At 39.1% G+C, this 23,070-nt stretch overlaps 3 pseudogenes; all 3 read right to left on the bottom strand.

Moving 5' to 3' along the window:
* Positions 1-228: 228 nt before the first annotated feature.
* Positions 229-1,296, bottom strand: LOC145501859 (uncharacterized; annotated as a pseudogene).
* Positions 1,297-17,780: 16,484 nt separating this feature from the next.
* Positions 17,781-18,412, bottom strand: LOC145501850 (uncharacterized; annotated as a pseudogene).
* A 1,005-nt stretch (positions 18,413-19,417) lies between these two features.
* Positions 19,418-21,523, bottom strand: LOC145501704 (uncharacterized; annotated as a pseudogene).
* Positions 21,524-23,070: the final 1,547 nt, after the last annotated feature.

Here is a 23,070-nt window from a genome sequence, read left to right as displayed (position 1 = left end):
GCAGTGGAAGAATAACATGAAAAATGCTGATCAATCCCTCAAGATGTTGCAGAGTGGAGTACAGAATTAGGGCTTACAGTGTATTGTGTTAAAATGTAGCTTAGTTGTACCTTGTGGATTGCCATTATGGAAATAAATGTAGACTATTTTTATTCATCTTGTGAGTTTTCTCTTCATGAGTGTTATTGGTAAGGAGCGAAATGCTGATGAAGCAGTGTAATGCTGGTCTTATGAACGACGGTGATCACAGTAGGGCACTCTGTTAGGATTTGGCCACTGTCTCCTGACATCTTCCACAACACAAACTGGCATGACCTCCCGAACATCTTCCATGTAACATCCCATTGCTTCCTTGTGGGCTATGAAATAGGATCACGCCGTAAACCGCAGTGGTTTAGAATGGTATAAAAGGACATATAGTCACCCTTCTGCTTCATGTGGTTTGTCATTCAAGGCTGGCCAAACGTTCTCAAACATGCTGGCAGGGTTTCACTAAAGAAAACACATGGGGAAGAACGACAGTTGATGCACATCTCATGCGTGACAGTTGCGTGAGCTTCATTGATGTGAGGAGGATTTTGTGTTTGACTAGTCTCAATCTCTTGTCTAATGAGCTTGCGCTTCAGCTTGACACATGTTGCTGCTGTATTTTTCTTGGCTTCGTTTTCTTCGGAAACTGTCAAAGAAAGCAAGAGTATGTTGATGAGTGACAACATAACCCATTTTGAACTGGTAAAGCGCTACTAGAGGACATTGTCAGAGAACGTTAAAAAAGGCGGGTGAAAGTATGTTTAAGCAAACTAAACAGGCCAAGAAAAGATTTTGTAGCTAGAAGAAAATGGCATACAAGTTAGATTAGAAAGTCTGACCCAAAAGATGGTCCAGAAATATTTATCTGCTGCTTTGGAAGTTCCGGATAATTGCTAACGGGGACAAAGAATATACATGCTACACGCTTTGACAGTATTCTACAATACCCACTCAGATCGGACTTGACATTACCAATAGAACAATTATTCGCATAGACATTGCGAGTAGTGGAACAAGGCTTAGTTCCTTGCCCCCGAGTGGGGGATAGGGCCAGAGTGGAACAATATCACTTTGCAATCCTGTTGTTAATATGAATCCTTGAAAAGCAAACTAACCTGGCGTTGATTTTTTCTTTCGTGGTTTCTCTACATGGACAATCTCCCTGTTGTTCTTGGTAGGCCAATCGGTAAGCTCCTCGATTAGAGATTCATCCAATAAAATAGGAATCTGTGAAGTACTACTTTGTTATAGATAAAGATATTTCATTTTATGGCAAGTAAAGACAGCAAAGACACATTAATTCTCTTACAGCTTACCTTTTGTGTATTCAAATCACCCACCATTTTGAATTTGACCCACACAGGTCAACGGTGACTGACAAATGAGCCTCGGTCTTCCCAGGGAAGACTTCCTTATAAAGCACACCTTCGTGTTTAAACACAATCCTCCTGCAGCTTTTAGATATTAACCTCTTTCACGTCTAGTGATTGGAGAACTAGTAGAATACTCCATACATTATTAACTACACTATTTCCTTTTTGAACATCAAAATTGTCTAGACTCATGATAGGAAATTACAGGAAGGTATTATCTGGATTTGTGATTGGTTTATTCTTATTTGGTCATGGGAACTTGACCTATGAACCTGAATTTGACTTTATCCAATGTCCCCAGGAGGTAATGGGCCATGAACAGTCACATAAAATGCCACTCCTAAGATCCCAGTGATCATCATTAAATATTACATTACAACAGTTCAAATTGTTACAAATAGTCAAATTAAAGGAACCACAAAGGTCCAAAATGACAAGAGCCAAGATTATTGCCTTGTATTCTGCAGCCAAGGAAGGATCAAGTAATCCAGGTGGAGGCCTGTTGTTCATCACCTCCTCTGTTGTCTTTACTTTCACTGTAATATAAAACTGAGACAATCCTTTAAAGTTATCTGGATACTTGGTGATTGTAGCGGAAATTAACAATTCATTTAAAATACCTCAACTGCAAAATGATGAATTGAGAATATAGCAATGAAGACTTCCTTCACCAAACGTAATCTTTAGGTATTTGGCAAATTTGAGGAATGTTGCTACAAACAAATACCTGACCCTCTCGTATGACTTGGCTCAGTGGAGAAAGGGCAGTAACAATATTGGGCCAAAATTTATAATGAGGGTTCTGGAGAAAATTATTTACTTGACTCTAACAGAGATTCTAGAAAAAAAATTGTGCCAAGTTCTTGCAGAAACTATTTTTCTTGAATACCAGATCTAAGAGTCAGGTAAATAATTTGCTGAAGAACACTTGTGTGGGTTGGAATCTCGGTTTTTAGCCACAGTTCACAACACAAGTGTGGATATGCAAATTCGAGGTTGTTTGCCCAAGCATGAAGCATGCTGCATGATGGCACTGAGCAACTGTTCTACACAGCTGAGTCTGTCTTTTGCTGCTTCAGCTTCAACAACCCCTCGACTAATGTATCGCACATTTTTGGAGACAATGGCGTCTAAAGTTCTCCACAATGGGGTCTAAAGTTTTTTGAGAAGATCGACAAGAGGTTTGAACATTCTTTTTGAAATGAATGAAATGGGTCTCCAGATCTAAGTTTCAACCTCTGTTTATTATATCATAGTCCCGCTCTAACTGCTTACTACAGCAGTTCTACTTTTAAGTGTTTTATTGCATCATAATTTCGCTTTAAGTCTTTATATTTCTTGCATACTTGACAATGATTAAAGTGTATGCTATATTTACCAACTGCACTTTGCTAGCAATATCTCTGGTTAAATTATTTCTACCACAGTGGTGTATAAACTGTTGTTCAAAGAATGACACAAGGATCTTGTGTCACAAGAATTTGTTGCTGCTGGAGACTGTGTTGTTCATACAGCACCAGAAAGTAACAGACTTTGCTTTGTCAGCCCCATTTCCACCTTGAACCTTTTTTCGTGACAATCCAGAGAAAAATGAATGTTGCAAATAACTAAATGCTCTGTTGGCTCTACGAAATCGGCCCTTTTCACTTGAACACTGCTGCCCCTTGGAAACTTATGAATAGTATGGCCTGTTTTGTTCAAATTACTGCAAAACTGAACGACACAGTGTTTTACCATTATGGAGATGTGGTATTTTCCAAAAGAAACTATGTAAACATTTGTATATTTCACAACATGTTCAAGAGAGACCTTTGACTTCCTGTAAACTTAGTCCACCCATGACGTCATTTGCAAAATTGTGCAATTCAAGATGGCAGATGTTTAGGGATTTTCAACATAAAAATGGGTTAAAGTGAACAAAAGATCTTCAGATTTGGCAGATGTCATTTATGTACTAAAAGACTATGTGGTCTCCAAAATAGCATTTTTTGGGTTTACATGCCCTTTAATGTCCAAGATGACATTAATGTCCCTGGCATAAAAACGGCTAATACCTGTTTCACGTGATTTTGCTTTGCCAGAGACCATTTGAAGGAAATGCTGATAGTCGTTTTCAAATATTTGCAGTTTTGTTGACGAGTACATATTCTTGGTGGCAAAAAATGGCATCATTTCATCAAATAGGTCTAGGCATCTTCCTCAACCATAATTTGTGCCAGGAGATCTTCAAATTTATCCCAGGTGTAATGGGGAAACACCATTAATTTTGCTTTGTGCCCATGTTTATGCAGCTTCCCAGTTACAAGGTCAAGCATTTGGCTGAGAAATTGTAGGGAATTAATCTAGTAAGTTATCAAGACTATCAAGAAACAAGATACATGTAGCACACCAGTTCAGATTTCAAATTGGAATTCCTATTTGATAAACGGGGAAGAACCCTAAAATAGTGTAACTTAGTCCATAGGTGGCCAAACATGTTTGTTTATATGACATTTAATTGGACTGTTTAAAATTTGACATTCACTACCACTTTGGCTGTCCTCATCTTCCTTTCTGCTGTATGTAGCCATTTGTGGAGAACAAGGGAACTCTGGATAGGGGGAAAGTGGCTCTGAGGAGGAAAACCTTGGGTGGAAGTGGATATAGCTCATGGAGGAGGTGAAGGTGGATATGGATGAGCACTTGGTCTCCTTGAACCCTATTATTCTTTGGATGTGATGAACCTGATGAGACTCTAGTCTTGAATTTGACATGTTTTTTTAGAAGAAACTACTTTTTCATCATTATGGATAAGACCAATCAATGAAAACCCTTCACGATGCCTTTAACATCGGTCTGAACTAGGAACTAAGTATAAGGGAGGTCTGAAACAGGGTATTGATTTAGGGTCAGGTCATAAATAGGGTATTGAAAATCACAGATTTTGGTCATAAATAGGATAAGGGTTTTGGGAAGTAAACTGCACACCCTCTCCCAATTTTCCTCGGAGTACCCCCAGATCTAGATAAAATGTATTGAAATACTTAAGATGCCTTTATTAGTCAGTGAATTATATAAATAAAACAACATAAGAGTGGTTAAGTTATTTATTAATATTCTATGTCTTTACAGAATAATAAAATGCAAACTTTTCACAAACAGCAGTGAGCAGTATTTGTGTATGATAATAACTCTTGCTTTGGCTATATAGTGAACAAAAATGATTTCTATACCCTAAGTCATAGCACTTGTCTTGAACTCAAATTGGAGAGCTTTTTTGTCCTCCACTGTCACTTTGAAGCTGGAATAACCCCCTGTCCCTTGGTTGTGTTGAACATAAAACATAAATGTAATCTTATTGTATTTTGAAGCCATGTAGATTACAACAATAATTTGACCTGACCATGAAAACTTAATTGCAAAAGTCAAGTCTTAATGCTCAAAATGTCAACTCACTTGAGCTACAATGTTAGTAAACAAACCTGAAATGAAGGCAAGCAATAGTATCATGTAAGGTAAGCTGCTAAGGCATTTTATTTTGGTGAAGCACTCACTGCAGCCAATCAGTGTGAATGTGACAAAATTTTGAAGTCTATCCAGTAATAGATCACTTTGTCTACATCCTGTTGCTACTGGGTAAATCTTACTTGAACAGGTAGGTATAGTAGATTGTGTGTTACATGAATGTTACAAAAGTCGTTTTTATCTGCAAATACAACAGTCAACCAAGTTGTAAGAAATTATTTTAAAAACATTGATTACCTTCGTGGTTACAAATGCCTTGGACATTGATGGAGTGGAAACCTTTACTGTTCACATAGCTTTTCTCGTCTTTGTTAGGCGCTTGGATTCAGATATGCATGCCATTGATGCATCTGATCACGCAAGGAAATCCTCCTCACAGGTAGAAGGCCATTTTTAAATTGCCTAGCTCTTGCTGTTGTCTTGGCCACTCGATATGTGCTTGTTGTCTAGCGACAAGTTCCACCACTCTTGACACTGTCAACTTGTTAAAGTGCCTATAAACCCAAAAATTATTTTTGGCTCATATAAATCTTTGTATATTTCTGAGTAAAATGGCAAAAAAATTTTGTTTTTGGTCAAAACCGGAATTTTTTTATGAATTTTTGAATTCCGGGTTTGTCTGCCCCACGACCGGGTAAAAGGGAGACTGGGACAAGTGACGTAAAACCCGGACATTAGCAACAGGGAAAAGAAAGCAATAACAGAGACAAAACAACAAAAGCGGAGACGTGGTTTTCGTTGTATGTGGGGGAAAACAATTTTTATTCGGCCAACATTTGTAATTAGCATACACGTTGATCAAGAAATGGCTTCGAATGACTTCAGTTTGTCCTCTAGTTCGGATTCTGAAGTCGCAGAAATGGAAGATTACGAGTTGGAAGTCAAAGGTTCGCCAAACTCGAGCTACATGACTAGTGACGAGGAAGGCACGTAAGAGGCATATGCCGACGATCCGCTAGCGGACGAAGAATGGTTAGCGTTGTTCGAAAGGACAGAAAGGAGGAAGAGGTGCTAGAGAAGATGCTCCAAAAGTGCCTTAATGGTACAGAAAAAGTGCGAAATTGATAAGTTGCTACGATAATCGCACTCCCGTTGTTGCAGTCAACAAGTGTGGGTTTGTTGTTGTCAACATCCAAATTCTCAGTTATATTTCAGGAGCGCTATCATGGCCTACAAATGTCTAACATCTCGCGTGCTGGAGTATCTGTCTTCCCAGTTCAGTAAGCGAGGAGAAATAAGCGGACGTGCCACAAGAAGTTCACAAATGCTGAACATTCCTCTTTTTAAGTCTGCCAGTGGTCAGAGAACGTTCTACTACAGAACAGTCAGTATCTGGAACTCCATGGATAGCTCTCTAAAAACTCTCGAGAAAGTATCTGCTTTTAAGTTTTATCTTAAACGTAAACTTATTAAGGATTTTATAGATTCCTAATTCTAGTTAATTAATCTTAATGAATCTTAGAGTTTTTAAGTAGTTTTAAATTATTATTGTATTGTCTTTGAAAAGCCTCTAAAGGGAAAGTCAATAAAGTATGTATGTATGTATGTTTGTTACATCTACATTTTCATGCCCTAAATATTATTTCCATGTGAATTTCATTTGCAGGTGTCAGTGTGGAAATTGTGACCTTCAGTTTTTGCAAAATATCAGCGAGTGTTACTGCTGTTGTGAGCTGGAGGGATGCGTGAAAACTCTGACTAGCGACCTGGTGCTTTAAGACCTTCCTGAAGACGCCAAGCTTACGTGCATTACTCAGCATCCAGGCTTTAACCCTGTCTGCCTGTCTACAGGACCAGAAACGTCCATTGCCTCAACAACGTGCTCTGGTTCTTCCTGAGTGGACAGCAGTGGAGAAGAAGGGGTTAATTTCTTGCTCTTTCTCTGACGCTTAGACTTAGGCTGATAAGCACTTGTACTGGCACTTTCCATTGCATCTTTCCGTCTCTGAAATGATGTAGACAGGTCGCAGTTAGTATTTGTACTTGAACATACAGTACTCTGCGCAAACGTTAATGAAAAGGAAAATGAAAGAAACAATCTCAATCAACGATAAAAAACCTCAGGTCGTTTTGACAGGTAGACTGACTGATACTGAAAACTATCTCACCTTTCGTTTGCTTCGTTCGCTTTCGGATTCATCTGCAGCTTTGTTGCTTGAAACACAACGAGCATGCTTTGTTGGAAAAACGCAAACGCTGATTTCGTCCCTCTTGAGCCTCCGAACCAGATCATTGGCAGATCAGTTTGTGTATGCTTCCTCTGAGAAGTGCTTAGAGCACACCGCCAAATGTTCGCTGAGTTCCCAATGCACGCGTTTTGATTTTACAAAATCAATCCACTTTCTCCTTCGCCCCTGCTTTTTGGAGTCGGCTTTACCGTAAAAAGGTATGGGATGAAGCAGTATCCCTTTCTCTTTGTTTCGAACATTGCTACAACCAAAAACAACACATCTCTCAGGCATATTGCTTCGGTACTGGTCAGCTACGATCAAAATCACAACATGCTGCAACATGCGAAAATCATAGTCCAGGTTTTACGTCACAAATTACACTCGACCCATTCCCTTTCTACAAGTTCTGTGGCTTGGCAATGAGTTATAAAATCTTGATTTTCCGCCACTTTAAAAATTCATAGAAAATTCCGGTTTTGACCAAAAGCAAAAATTTTTGCGCCATTTTGCTCAGAATTATACAAAGATTTGTTTAAGCCAAAAATAATTTTTGGGTTCATAGGCACTTTAACAACAACAGTGTCTCCCACCACTTGAAGGAAGCTACCACTTGTGTAGAAGCTCAAAGCAATAAGGACTTGTTGGAGAGTGGAGAGAGGGTAATTTCGGTTGGTTTTATGAAAATTATCTGCTAAAAGGTCGGTAGTATACGGTATAGACTCCTTTCCAAAGCGATACCTTGCTCTTAATTCCTCGTCTGTATATCCATCTATCATGAACCCAGTGCTCCCAAACTGTCTTTGCTTCCTTTTTCTTTGCCCATCAACACCAACACTGTCAAACAACAAGTCAGCCATTTTGTTGTAATTTTTTTATGTGTGGATTAGCGCTAATCGCAGTTTTAAAGAACTGGGCCCAAATAAACAACAACAACACTTGCAAATGTGTTTCTGGCCACCCACAATACAATGCAATGGTATCTGATAACAGACATATTATTAGCTGATGTGTTTGAAAATTTTAGACAGTTTTGTCTACAATACTTTAAATTAGATCCCATTCACTACTTCACAAGCCCTGGATTATCTTGAGATGCAATGCTGAAAATGATGAACATCATATTAGAGGGTATGATTAATGTTGATATGTACCAATTCATCGAGAAAAGTAAGCATGGTGGTACTTCGTATATTGCAAACCAATATGGGCAAGCATATAATAAATAGATGAAGACATACCGTAGTTTCTCGGTTATAAGGCGCACGGTTTTTTCGAGGAAAATCTGTTTTCTCGTGGGAAGTTTTTGCCAAAATTGGGGTGCGCCTTATAGCCGAATATTTTCGCGCAAAAAAATCTAACGACAGCAATTTTACCGGAACTTACAGTTAAAACTAGACAAATAAAAGACACTAAACATTGGTCATTGACTTTTTTAAGATTTGGTGGTTCTGAAAAGAACCGGGTGGCTCTGAAAAGAGCCGTTGTTGTTGTTTTGAAATTTGTGATGTCTAGTCTTCCTCCTCGCTATCCGTGTCAAACTCGTTCTCCAGTTCATCATCTGCTTCCTCCTCTCCAGCTTCTTCTTCGTCCCACACAGCTTCGTCCTCGGTGCCGTCCAGAGCATTTGATATTCCACAGCACTTGAATGAGTTCGCGATCAAATCAGCAGGTATCTCTTGCCATGCCTTTTGGATCCACTGCAAAACCAGTTCTTTGCTCGGCGCACGCTTCTTCCCCGACGGAGTGTAAGTGAACGGACCATTCACCATCCAAGTCTGGTATTGGGATCGCACCTTGGTCTTAAAAGGTTTGTTGATACACTTGTCCAGGGGCTGCAACACGGGCGTAAGTCCACCAGGAATAACTGCGACTTCTACGTTTCGCCTCGCCAGAACATCTTTCACGGCGTTTGTCAAATGCCCACGGAATGAATCCCACACGAGGAGAGCTCTTTGGTCTGCGGTGTACCGAAGATTGCGTCGAATCCACTCCATTACTCCTAGAAATTAATAAGAAATACAGTCTTAGAATGCTACAAAGCTTTATTATCAAGGCCGCATTGTGTTAAACAACTGCACGAGAAAAGGTAACAAACTGAAATTTGCATACGCGCGTACGTGCTAAACAGCACGTGCTAGGTAACACGATACGTCAACAATGAAATTCGAATCTCGTTTCTGAGAAACAAGAAGTTTACTCGTCTCGCTCGCTTGTCGAAAAGATGCTGCTCAGAATAAACAGTGTTTTAGCTTACCTTCTTCGTCCATCCAGCCCTTCTTGTGAACGGAGACCTGCATCCTTGGTGGCACGTTGATTTTCAGCTGTCGAACTCCTTTGAATATGACCTTCGGGGGAAGTTTCTCGCCGTTCGCTTTCACCGTTAGTGCAACTGTGAAACTCTGCTTGTCGGCACCGCATGACAACACTGGAACTGTTCTATTCCCGGTGAACTCCAAGGTTCTGGTTGCTGGCAGCTCAAACCGCATTGGCGTTTCGTCCATATTGAGGATACGACTTAACGCATACCCCCAACGCTGGCGAGATCTCAGGACGAATCGATGAAATTGGATGACCTTGTTTTCCATGTCGGCCGGGAGTCGTTGAGCAAGAGTGGTCTTCGCTCTCATGGAGATGGAGTGACGACGTTTCCAGTTCGTGTACCAGCCATCGGATGCTTTAAATTCAGGGTCGGTGCTGAGTTCTTTTGCCTTGAGTCGAAGCATCATGCCGCTAACTGACAGACCTGCAACAACAATTAAAATAAAATGTCAGTTCCTTGATCAAATACAATGAACATAAACAGATTTATGGATCATCAGTGACAAGCACATTACTCCAGATTACTGGAAATGGAAAAATAAACTCAACAATGCTTACCTTGACTTCGCTGATCACTGAACCAGTCGGCTAATTGCTGATCCATCTCAGCATACTTCGGTCGGAAGCGTCCCATAGATGCACCCTTTGCTGTCATCCGCAGCTCGCCGGAAAACAAAACGTGTTGTTGGTTACGCCATTTCCTAACCATGGATTCTGAAATGCCGTATTCACGAGCGATTTCACGGTTGTTGTTTACCGCCTCGGCCTCTGCAACGATTTTCAACTTGAAGTTGAGGTCATACGAATGACGGCGAGAGCTTGGCATATTTACGATTGAGATTTGACTGTTTACGATGAGAACGTATCAGTAAGTTTTGCAACTGTGTTTAAGTTCGGCTTGTTGATGTTTTTATAATACAAACTCGGATCGTTGAATATTTAATAGAATCTTTATAAAAAACGAAATATGTTTCCTGAGCAGGAAAGCTGAAATTAACGTGTATGCGTTGTTTGTTTACACTCAAGTTTATCATTAGAGGTGCGAACTTTTAACTTTTGTTTTCGTGTATATCATTAACTGTGTGACTTTTTCACTTTTGTTCACGTTTACAGAGAATTCGCGTGCTAATTGTGCCAAGAGAATAAAATTTATCTTTATGAACTCTTCATTTCTTGGTGCGTCTTATAACCGAGTATTTTCACATAATTTTCAGTTTGGGAACTTTGCATGATTAAGTTGCCAAGTTTGGGGTGCGTCTTATAGCCGAGTGCGCCTTATAACCGAGAAACTACGGTATGTTAAAAAGAAGCCGTCAAAGTTTATCATGTATCTTGACACTAATAATTTATACGGTTGGGCAGTGAGTCAGTACTTACCAACTGGCGGTTTCAGATGGTTAACTGAAAATAGAAATCAACAACATCAACTTAGCTGAGTGCAAAGACGATAGTAAAAAAGGATTAATTTTAGAAGTCGATTTAGAATATCCAAAAGAACTACACGATCTCCACAATGATTACCCTCTTGGACCTGAAAAAGTAACAGTGACTGATGAATATGCTCCAGAGTATTGTCAAAAAAATCAAGAATAAATACAATATATCAATCGAGGTTGAGTATAAATTAATTCCAACTTTGAATGATAAACACGAATATGTTCTGCACTACTAGAATCTACAGTTGTATATAGATCTCGGACTGAAACTGAAAAAGTACACGGAGCATTAGAATTCAATCAATCTCCTTGTTTGAAAAAAAATACATCGATTTCAATAAGCAGAAAAGAAAACAGGTGAAAAATTCACTTTGAAAAGACTTCTTCAAACTAGTGAATAATTTGGTATTCGGAAAGACAAGGGAAAATATCCGTAAAAGAGTTGATGTCAGACTGGTGACAAGCAAGGAGAAATTGTTAAAAATGACATCGACACCAACTTATGTCTCATCAAAAATTTTCAACGCAAATCTGGTAGCCGTACACAAGATTAAACACTAACTTTGAATAAGCCAGCATATGTTGGTATGTGCATTTTAGATCTCAGTAAGACGTTGATGTACGTTTTCCATTATAATTACATGGTAGATAAATATAATGACAAAGTTAAGCTACTATTCACCAACACAGACAGCCTGACATATGAAATCGAAACAAAAGACGTGCATGAAGACTTTTGGAATGACAGACAAATTCGATAACAGCGATTACCCTGAAAATAATAAATTCCACTACAAAACAAATAAATTCAAAGATGAAGCAGCTGGTTCAGTGATAAAAGAATTTATTGGTTTGAGAAGTAAAATGTACTTGTAGATCAAAGATAATAATGAAAATTGTAAAACTGCAAAAGGTATCAAAAAGATTGTAATCAAAAAAGATATCAAACATGAAGACTATAAAAAAAAACACTGTTCAATAATAAGCAAATGCATCACACAGTGAAAACCATTAGGAGTGACAATGATCAACTTGGTAGTTATGAGCTCAACAAAGTGTCTATCATGCTTCGATGATAAACGATACATATTGAACAATGGTACAGAATCATATGCTTACGGGCATCATAAAATATGAAGAGTTCAAAGTCTTACTCACAAAAGTTCAATGTTCATCACCATCAGTGTCCTTTTAGTAAGGATTACTCTTTGAGTTGCTTGCATGTCGTATATTCTTCAAGCTGTCTTTCATCTTTTTCATCTCATTGGTTTTCTTAATCTTTTCAACAAGATTACATCTTGATTTGTCATAACCAAGCATCTTCTCGTATTCTTGTAGGACAAGTGAATAGCGATCAACAGCTTGAGAAGTAGAATGTAGCTTCATGGAATTCAAACCATAAATTTCTCTGTTGATGTCAAAACTGAATTCCTGAGTTGATCCCATCTGCTTTCGATGTAACAATAGAATCTTGTATCTTGTCACAAACATTTTGAAAATGCATTGTCAACTCATCGATTGATCAATCAATCAATCAATTCTGTTTGAGGGCATTGTGATAATAAGATGGGGTTTTATCAAAAACCACTTTTTTATCAGAAAAATTATCAGTTGGAAAATTTTATGGGTATAATTCTGATTATTAGAAAAAAAATCATATGACTGTCTCATGACTCATTTCCGAGGGAAAGTCCCGGCGGTATGAGATCATAGACTTCCCGTCTTTCCAAGAAATGACAAAGACAAATGCAAACACAGACGGGTAAAAGTTCACAAAAAATAATTTACACTATTAGAGTAGTGTAGAATCGAAATAAAAACAGTTTTACAAAAATAATCAACACTGCATGGGTTACACATGATGAGAGTAGTATAGAGTTGGGCTGGTAATGGGTCAGTCTCAGACTGAGCTGGTACCACCAACTCCTATACTACTGGTGGTGGCTCTGGTTTCCTCTAACAACTCTGCCTTGGGTTTCTTTTGTTTTTCGTTTAATTCTTTTCCACGGGTAAGTTCGCAGTCATGACCGTGCCAGTAACAACCGTGAAACTGATAGACCATTTGCATCTGGGCGTTGAACCTGTCCACAGGGAGTTTTTGATCACCAATACGTTTTTCAGTGTTGTTGAGTTGGTGACGAATATGGATTCTCTCTTTGTAAGAGAGCCATTCCAATCACTCGATCACCATCTGTATGGAACTTTTCGGTTTGAACTCGTTCCCTGCCTGGCATCTTGTATAACTACTGGTGGGAATATCTTGCATGATGGCCCAAAGGTACAAGGTATTGGCATCATATCCCACGATTTTCTCACACAACTTGACAGTCTGCCCTCTCAGCCTCCCTTTTTCTTGTTTTGCTGGCTTCGTGATGGCAATGGAGGATAATTGAAGTTCCTCCAGTGTTGTTGTCTTTGATTGAGTGATACTGGTCACTGCTAGCCTGATCAAAAGAGACTGAAATAAGTTTGCTCATCCAAGAACAAGAACAGGTACTTGAGGGTGAGGCCAGGAACCAAGATACCATCCTCAAACATATCAATGTTTTGCTCTTGCCAAAATGCAAAATTAGATCTTGCAGTTGCTTTGCTTCAGCGATCTCACCAAAGCTATTCATTTCAGGGGAGGTAAGATATAGACTGGTCCAAGGCATCTTTGCGAGATCACTCGCATATGCTTCCAAGGATTTGCCTAACTTAAATCCAAGAGTATTACACACACTACCAGCGATCTTCAGGTCATCATTGAGGTTCATTTTCTCCACCGCAATATCTCGGAAATAAAACCAAGCATCTTCACTATCCATCAATAGGCATGAGTACTGTCTTTGACTGGGATGTTGAATGGTGCAGCCATTGCAGTGAGGTACTTTTTCTTGGATCAGTGCATCTGGTATGGTGGCATGCGTTAGCTGAAAAACATGGCCGATAAGACAGACTGCCCGTTGTTGATGCACTTGTTCCACTTTGTACCGTCAAGAAAGGCGTGGTGTTTGATTCAACTTGCATGATTTAAGCAGTGTTTTAAAGAATATGGCAGATAGCAAAAAATTTTTTTTCCCAGCAAACAAATTGCAAGAGTGATGCTACCAACGGAAAGCGCGTTTTTATTTTGAAAATGTAATAGAGTTTGGAATACACCAATTTGTGTTAACTATTGGCGGGCATGTCTGGGCAAGCCTTTTGTTTTCATTGTACAGGAGTGACGCTTATTAGTAAACCTAGACACTTATTAATATGCAGGAAATCCAAATTAGTATGCAGGAAGGCAAGGGGAAGGCAAGGGGAAGGAGAAATGAGGCTTAATTTTTAGCATAGCACACTACTTAAGACATTTTCCAAAGTGAAGAATATTTCATTCTGGGTTGTTGATAGTGGAAATGGAATTTTGTTCCAAGATACTGGTCTTAGTTTCCATTGCTTGCAAAGGTGTTTGCTGCAAGTATGTGCATTCTCGAAAATTTCTTGCAGCAAAAAATCCACTAGGAAATCAGGCATTTCATATTCCATTCCTTCCTCAGATTCAGTAACTTTTGTGACATGCTCATAGGTGTGAAACTGCAGGGTGATCACAGGTAATGTAAGTGACCCTGGTGGCCAACTGCACCATGTTGTGTATTTCCACGTACAAAAATGGTAAAATGATTGCCATGTAAAGGCAAGAATTCATGACCACCTTCCTGAAATAGCAAATAAAGAAGGAATCAGGATGTCACAGAAAACATCGTGCAAGAGAAGAAATTACAAAAATATCAGTAATCAGGCCAATTTGTGAATTGGAAACCCACAACATTGTATAAAATTGTTTTGCATTTCTGACCAAAGATTAAAATACTCAAACGCTGTCAGGAAGTATTTTAACTCCAGTTATTGGGTAAAAATAACTCCATGAAGAGTAAAAATAACCCCAGCCTCATAGTTATTTTAACCCCACATTTGGAGTTAAAATAACTTTCAAAAAGGAGTTAGCCTGTGCCTAGAATTTTAACTCCAATTTTGGAGTTAAATTAAATAACTCCCTGACATTTACTGTGATATAGTTGACCTTGTGGTACTTGTGATTTGTCCGGGTTGGGCTGCTGCAAACTGTTGTAGCCTTTCATTGTCATTGTCTAGGTGATGGAGTTTTGGTTGGTTAACTGCTTAGTGACAGTCAGCTACTTGACCATTCTGGTTTCCTGTCCTGCCGTAATTCCAACAAATTGTATGTAGACTTCAATGAAAGTGATTGCGACCTGTTGCATTTTTTCAGGTATGAGGAGAGGCAAACTGTCTTGTTGCAGTTCAGTTTGGAAAAGAGCATGTAGTGGTAGGTGCACTCTTAGACACTGTCCTTTTGCCTTTTTTTGTCAACAATGGTATCCAGAATAGGGTTCAGATAATCTCTGCTTGTCCATAATTGGTTTTGCCACCTGCTCTTTTGTGTGTTTTGGAAAGACAAGGTTGTACTGAAGCTCACCTTGGTTGGCACCCCTTGGCACAGTGGCCTGCTGTCTTCCAGTGTTTGCGTTGTGATCCAGGGCTGCCAGCTGGGTGCGTGCAACCATACCCTTGTATGAGAAATGTTGAAGTTTGGGGACGTACCTAGTTTGGACACAGTGGTACACCTCCAAATTTCCAGTTTGACAGCACAATGACAATAGCTGAATATCCTTCAAGAGGTTTTTATGAAGAACAACCTCCCCTAGTGCATCGTGAGCTGCGGAGCCTGGTCGCAACCACCTCTTTTTTCTTGCTTCATCTTGAGGGATGGGTGGATGAGGACTATCATGATAGATGTCTGCGAAGTCCCAGGAGTGGATGTCAGCAGTATGGTGCACAATGGATATCCACTTCTCCCTCAGGAGCTCCTTGTTCCCCTCACATGTTTCTGCACACCACCAAAGATGATTCGAAATGGATTTGATCCAAGGTGATAGGTTGCCACAGTCTTTCTTCTTTGAATTTTCTGTCAGTTTTTTAGTAATACTTTTGGCCAGATGCCAAACATCAAACTGATGATCAATTTCAGGGAAATTTTGCTTCATGTCTGCCTGATACCAACATGGCGATCAGTGGCAACAACTGTAATTTGCCCCCCATGATCTTGTATGTGGTTCATGCAGCGCTTAAATCCCTTCCTTTCCATGGCATTGGTGCTGTTTACTTCAGTAACTTGAACAACATGAAAATCAACAATTTTGAAAATGTGTCTTGGTGCACTTCACTGTTGAAACAATGAAATTTTTAGATGGTTTTTTTAACTTCAAGTAATAATACTGTAATTCATAAGACTTGCACTACAATAGTTACTCATAGATGATAATTAAATATTAACAAGCCACATCACATATAAGGAAGGCCTTTGCAGAGCTTATGTCAATTTCAGTTTGTATCCTAAAATGGAAAATTACCTTTGTCTGACAACTCTGCAAACCAAGACCTCTCTGCGTCCCTAACAAGTCCACTGGCAACCTTTTTGATGGCCTTCTTGACACCCTTCTCACCTTTGTTGAGGGAAGGAAAAAAAGAACTACCATTCATTATCACAGACTAAAGCAGACCGTGGCTACTAGCTTGATGTAGATTACAAGTTAATCAATATCAGGTAAATCTAGTAATTTGGTAGGTGGCCTACCATGCCAACTTTCATACGAGTTTCTGATCCCTTTGGTTGCTAGCCACTGCCTCAGTGCTAGTACATAGTCATGTGCAACTCCACCAAAGTGATGACCTGCAGGTGTTCGAAGATCAAAACATAAGTTGTGCCAAGAAACATAGGGTTTTGGGCTTCACAGAACACCTAGACCATAATTGTGTGGAACAAGTTGCATTTGCATAATACTCATGAAACATTACATTATAAGAAATCAGCACGAGAAATTCTCCTTTCTGTGTGTGACAAAGGCATGTTCAAAAAGATGTAGTCCCCCAACAATATTTTTGGGATAAATCCTGGGAAGAAATGTCGGTATTGTGTTCTTTTAGGGTAGCCAAAAATATGCTGCTTCAAACTATGAAGTGCTTACAATTTCTGGGTAGGGTGCACCGTCAAAACTACATTACAACTAACCAAGAGCTGTGAGAGCATCTACCACTGCTTTAGTCATGGGTACTTCTCGAGATGCTGCACAAGGCAGATCTTCTTTATCCCAATTCAGGCAATACTTTCTTGTTTCTGAAAAAGAAATGTCAGAGAATTATTAACAATGCCACATGTTGGGTTGCATTCAAGTAGAGATGGCCATAGTTCAAAGTTCCTGTGCAGCTCGGCTGGAATCATGTCTAGCGTCTTTTATGATAATCTAAATTTATGAAGAAGGAAAAAAAATGCAGGAAATTTAATTTGAAGAATCAATAGTTTGCAAACAAAGCAAAAGACATGTAGAATTTCCCCGAAAGACTGCTTCATGCAATGGAAACATACATCCCCTTGGAGAAGATATTGAGCATCCTGCTGTGCGTCCAACCTAGCTTCCTGTAACTTTATTTCATACCAGGCTTTCACAGCATTCTTGTATCCTAAAGAAGTGTTTTCTGGAAAGGGGGAAAAGAGGAACTGAAAGTTGAATGTTTACAAGAGAAAAGCATGCTGCATAAACGGTATGCTGCATGGCAAGGAAAAAGGCAATGAAAATAAATAACCTCTAAGACACGCTTTCTATATATTCCATGATCACTGAAGAGTATTATTGAAATTTTGTGTAGTACACCAAGTACAATATTACAACACTGTTATTGTCTGAGAGGAATTATATCACAGATATTTTCATACTGGTAGTAATGCATCTCTCGTCCACATTTCCAATGTCAGCTGCCTTACAAGCATTGACATACTGGGTCTCAGTAAGACCCGAACTGATAAATCCATGTAAAACCCTAAACAAGAATGACAGCAGTGTTAGCTTACACAAAAGTGAGCTTCAGAAATTTCGGAATATCAAAAATATAAAAAATTACTTATACTTTTACCCCAAATTGGCTGTGTACTTTCTGCTGATGATGCTACTGGAATTCCATTGAAGGGAATGACCAGCCATGAAGTCCACGCTGACAAGTGCCACATGTCCATGCTTTACCGTATCAAACGATGGCAACTCTAGAGGATACCCACATAAAGGACACATGCCGCCATATTGTGCGATTGTAGATATGAGGCTTTGTACCACGTCGTTTGACGAAGTAAAATAATCTTCATTTTCCGTACTTGAGTGTGAATATCGAACTTTCCAGTTGTATTTTTACCATGAGCCAAAATATACGGATCAGAGATATCCATTTGCATTTAGGCATCTATCTTTTTTGAACACGAAGGAAAATGTTGTTGCATTGTTGACAAAAACAAAGATTCACTGGCTGTGATTTTCATCTGACTTCATTTGAACTCTTCGAATGAGCTCACCAATATTCCATCATCAAAAGGTTGCCCATTGGTGTGCAACTGGGTATACTTAAGGCACTTTTAACCCCTTGAATTTTAGATTTCAATCTCCAAACGCTCCTCCATACCCGCTTCAACCTCAACTGTTATTCCCAAAAACGAATAAATTTCATCATGCCCTTCTTTTGAGCATGTCAAATATTGCATAGGCAATGACATAGATGTATTAAAGGCTCAACAAAGCAACAAATTGTCTGTGAGGAGTCTGAGTGGGTGCGTATATTCAGCGATTGACAGAGACAGTTACAGGCGGGAAATTCAAATTTCCTTTGCTAAATTCTTCAATTAGCATTAGAAGGAACACAATTTTAGTACATTTGTAAGTTAAGTTCTTAATTTGGGTTGTTTTACTCGCATTAAGTTCTTAATTTATAGGTTTTTATTTGTTTCATTGCAGTATGGGTCTACCGCATCTTCCTCACTGAGTCCGCCATCTTTGATTAGGACTAGGAAACAAAGATTGTGTGACAAAGAGGGGGAGGAGCTATGCCTTTTATTAGCATGGGTCCTTCTTTAAGCTTGCCAGATTGTCTTCCAGAGCTTTCAGTGTTTAATTTTAATTTTGTTGTTAGTCACATAGATGAAAGTCTCAGTAAAAGAAAAACCAGTAGTCTTAGTCTTAAATGAGGAAGACGTGTTTTTTTATTTTGGTTCACAGTGGTTAAAAATTAATCCATATCACACTTTTTCTAAGTCCTTTGCAGCCCCCAAACCGAAACTTGCAATTATTCAGGAGAATGTGGACTGGCCTAGACACAGCATACTAGAGTGTCTCATGCACTAATCTCCAGAGCAAAGAATTGCCATGGAGTTCAGACATGGTGTTTTCAAATATCTATTTCATAGTAAAGGAAGGAAATCGCCTGAAAAAAACTAGACCCTATATGAGGATGGAGATTTCAGTAAATGCCAACTTTCCAAGCAGTGGAATTGTGTGTTTGAGAAACACAGTGATGGGTACAGGATGCAGTTTCCTGTTAGGATGAGGGCACTACTTGGTCTTTCTCCCAAAAGTCATATAAAATTGGGGGACAAAGTGGTGGAGAAACTAAGGGTATACATAGAAAAAGTATCAAATTAAAGTACTATCCTCATGTTAGTTATAAATCTCATAGCCAATGTTAAGTTAAGATTAAATCAAGTTTAGATTTTTTAGTGACTTCGCTAAGTTCCTTTTTTAAGTTTTGACACACCTTTTGACCTAAGACCTTTTTCTTTGATGAGTTCTCTTGACTGCTTGACTGAGAGGTTTTTTTGAATTCACCTCAGAAGTGGGAATTTCATCATCGTGGATTGTATCAGGGAAATCCTCACAGCGGGCCATTTTCTGTGTCCTAATTTCACTGATTTCAGTATTCCAATACTCCAGCTTTTTTTTGTATACTGACCTTTCATTCTCTCATGGTGTTTGAAATCCCATTCCCTGCTTTCTGTAGAGAGTATGTCCTTCGCTGCATCCCATTTGTTGGACATGTTGAAGAGTACCCTTTTTGCTTCATCGTTACTTTTTTCCACACCTTGATTGGTGAATTTTTTAAAGCAGCCTTGCATTTTAACAAAGAAGGGGATGTGGTACAGCAGAGTGTGCATGTAAGGGGCTACCCTGGGTCTGGTATACCTAGGCCTTATCCCCTTTATGAGCAAGACAGCTCAACCTATGCTTTGGCTTGTGCAGAAATGACATTTGCAGCAGTTTTGGACAAACTAAAATCAGAAATCTGATTATACGAATGCTCAGAATCAGTTGAGATTTGCTTCACTGTTTCACAAGTATCAGCACGGAGAACTTCATTTAATTTTGAGGGAAGTCCATTCAGTAGTTTCTTCTTTTGAGAACCAAGAAGACTAGTAAATTCTTTCACTTGGCTTTCGGAGCCATCTGCATTTTTTGTGCTCCATATTGAAAATAAAATGCCCAAAGAATTAATTGCCTTAACAAGTTTTGAAAGATTGATTCCTTTTGTTTGTCCCCTGGTTTTTGAGAAATCTTCCACTGCATCCCTCTCTAACACTTTGTCAATAACATTTTGCAGCAATTTGTCTGTGATTTGTAAAAGTAAATGTAGCTCATCTGGGATAACATTGGTGAGTGGAATGTTAATTAGGGGTTCATTTACACCTCCAAAGTTGTCTTTAGAGTGGCACATTTTTTTTAAACTCCTCCAGAGTCCTCCATTGGGGAGCTTCATTGCACTGGCTGAATGGCTTGCTGGTATCCATAAGCAAGCATAATCAGCAGTGGCAGAGTTTGTACCCATAATCATCAGAAGAAATTTCATGTCACCCCCTAAAAAAAATTCTAGCTGCACATCCTGCCATTAACAGATATTGTACCTTTGCTGATGCGTTCATTCACCTCATGAAAAAATTGGGAGAGTGATGCTCTTAGTGTTGCATACTTTTCGGGCCCATTTATGATTGCAACTGTTCTGTTGTGTTTCGGCGACGTAACACTTTCATTCAGTTGTAGGAATGTAAAGGACATCTTCATGAAGTTTGTAGTTCTTGACATGTGGGCCCTGTCTCCACTCAGTTTTACTGGAATTGTGCTATCTTTAAGTTCTGCTGAATTCTCGCAGAGTTCCTTTATGTGCTCTCTGAGGGTAGAAGTGAAGCTGATGCTTGCACCAGGATACTCTCCAGCTGTTTTCTCAATATATGTTTTGTTTTGATTAGTTCTTGACTGTTTGACAAGATAGGATTTTGGTAATCCTTCTATGATCTTTGAGAGTTCATGGTGAACTTCATCCCCCACACAAAATTTGTACATGAAAGATAAAACTTGTTCAATGTTATTTTTGTCAACTTGTGATAATTTGTCATATGATCCCCTGGTAATCGATTTACAGTAATCTATAGTGTGGCTGCTCCCATCTTGATTTTGAAATTCAATGCTTTTTAGTTCGAGACCATAGCTTTTACAAAACTATACATCTGAGAGGAGTTGTAAAGTTTAGTGCTATTATAAAAGCAGGGTTTGCATTTGTATTGTTATGCATATTTGAGTTCGCGGCGACAACACAATGGCAATGTTTATTGAAATGCCTCATTGGCTTTTACTGTGTTTTTTGTTTCCTAAATAAGCATGGAGAGACCAGTGGAGAACTTGCATGTAAACGAACTTAAAGAGCTTCTTCACAGCAGAAATGTGAGCCTCAAAGGATTAAAAGTAAAGGCCCAGCTAGTTGCAAAGTAAGCATTATTGAGACTGTTGATAATCAATAAATTTCAACTCATTTATTTTACGTTCGTTTCATTGTCTCTGTCCATCTGATTACTAGTTTAAGTTAAGCGTCCTTTATTCACTTCCTTTTGTAGAGTAAAAGGAGTCTTAAAAAATTCCCCTGCAGTGGCAACAGGTGATCGGGAAAACAATAATGGTGACCAAGCGAAAGCTGTTTCACCTTTTCAAATCAGCAAGAGTGATTCAGATCTTGTTAGAGAGAACGAAGAAAAATTTCGGTTCTGTCCCCAAGAGAACAATATGGACAAAATGCTGAACGACCTTCCCCCCTTCACTTTCAATTCTATAGTCAAGTATATTAGAAACTCTAGTAAAAATATTTAGCATTCCCCTGACTACATGGTCATGAAACCATTTGAGCATGGTGTCAATTTTTTTATTGAAGGGTATCTCCATAATGTTTTGGTCAAGCACCACAAAGAAAGCAAAACCTTTTACTTCAGGGCCCGTTGCTATCGAAACCTTCGGAAAAGTTAATCCCTGCATAAAATCAAGATAGCAATTTCTACTGAACAACCTTTTGATGTCCTGGCATCATTGTGCACCTGTGTGGCTGGATCTCTTGGGTTTTGTAATCACGTGGTAGGCCTAATGTATCTTGTTTCACACTATTACTTGACTAAAACTAAATCAGTCCCAGATGATTTGGTGTGCACCTCCCTTCCCCAGCGGTGGCACAAGCTTAGAGGAAAGAGCATCTCATCAGAACCATTGAGGAATATGGTCTTTAAAAAACCCAAACTAGGGACAACAGCGTCAGGAAGCACTTCTGTACAGTCCTCACCTGATATTGCCTGTTCATTGTATACTGGAGTTAAGGCAGCCCCAAGTGACATAGAGATTAAAAGTTTCATAGCCCATTTGCAAAACATCAACAAGAACTTTGGGCTTAGTTTGTACATGAAGACTGGGGGTAAAAGTGTACCCACTAGAGCTGGGCCTGCACCCTTGGGAGGATATCGTAGCTATCAAATAGCACCCACTAAAGGAAATTTCAAAGCTACATGCAATGTTGATTTGTCTAAGCAATGTAACAGCAACACTGTACCTATCACAAATTATCGTTTATTCGCAGTATCTTTATATCTTCCCCTGTTTATTGTCACACAATGCACTTCAGAACATCAGCAATTTTATGATTCTCTAAGAATCAGTGAACAGGATGCTAATTCACTCGAATCTAAAACACAGTCACAGTGAAATAACAGTCCATGGTGGAGTGAAAGGAGACCCAGATTGACAGCTTCAACATTTGGAGACATTTTAAGTCGAAAATCTGTCGGTAATGCTTTTCTCAAGGGCCTAAAGCACAGTGGGCATCCTGTAAAAACATTTCCATTGGGATTTGTGGTAAACCCTGCTTTTCCATTCCTTGGTTGCTCACCAGATGCAAAAGTTATTGATGTGACAGAGGACAACCCATATGGGATCCTTGAAATTAAATGTCCCTACAAACAGAAATGTCGCACCCGAGACAGCATGTGCTGGTGATGGTCAATTTCATTTGGAAATGAAAGATGATTTCCCGGTTTTAAAGGAAAACCACAAATACTACTGTCAGGTCCAAGGGCAG

The sequence above is a fragment of the Orbicella franksi genome, chromosome 10, assembly GCF_964199315.1.
Source record: "Orbicella franksi chromosome 10, jaOrbFran1.1, whole genome shotgun sequence".
NCBI lineage: Eukaryota > Metazoa > Cnidaria > Anthozoa > Scleractinia > Merulinidae > Orbicella > Orbicella franksi.
Note: the sequence above shows the minus strand (reverse complement) of the source record. Positions and strands in the feature narration are given on the sequence as shown.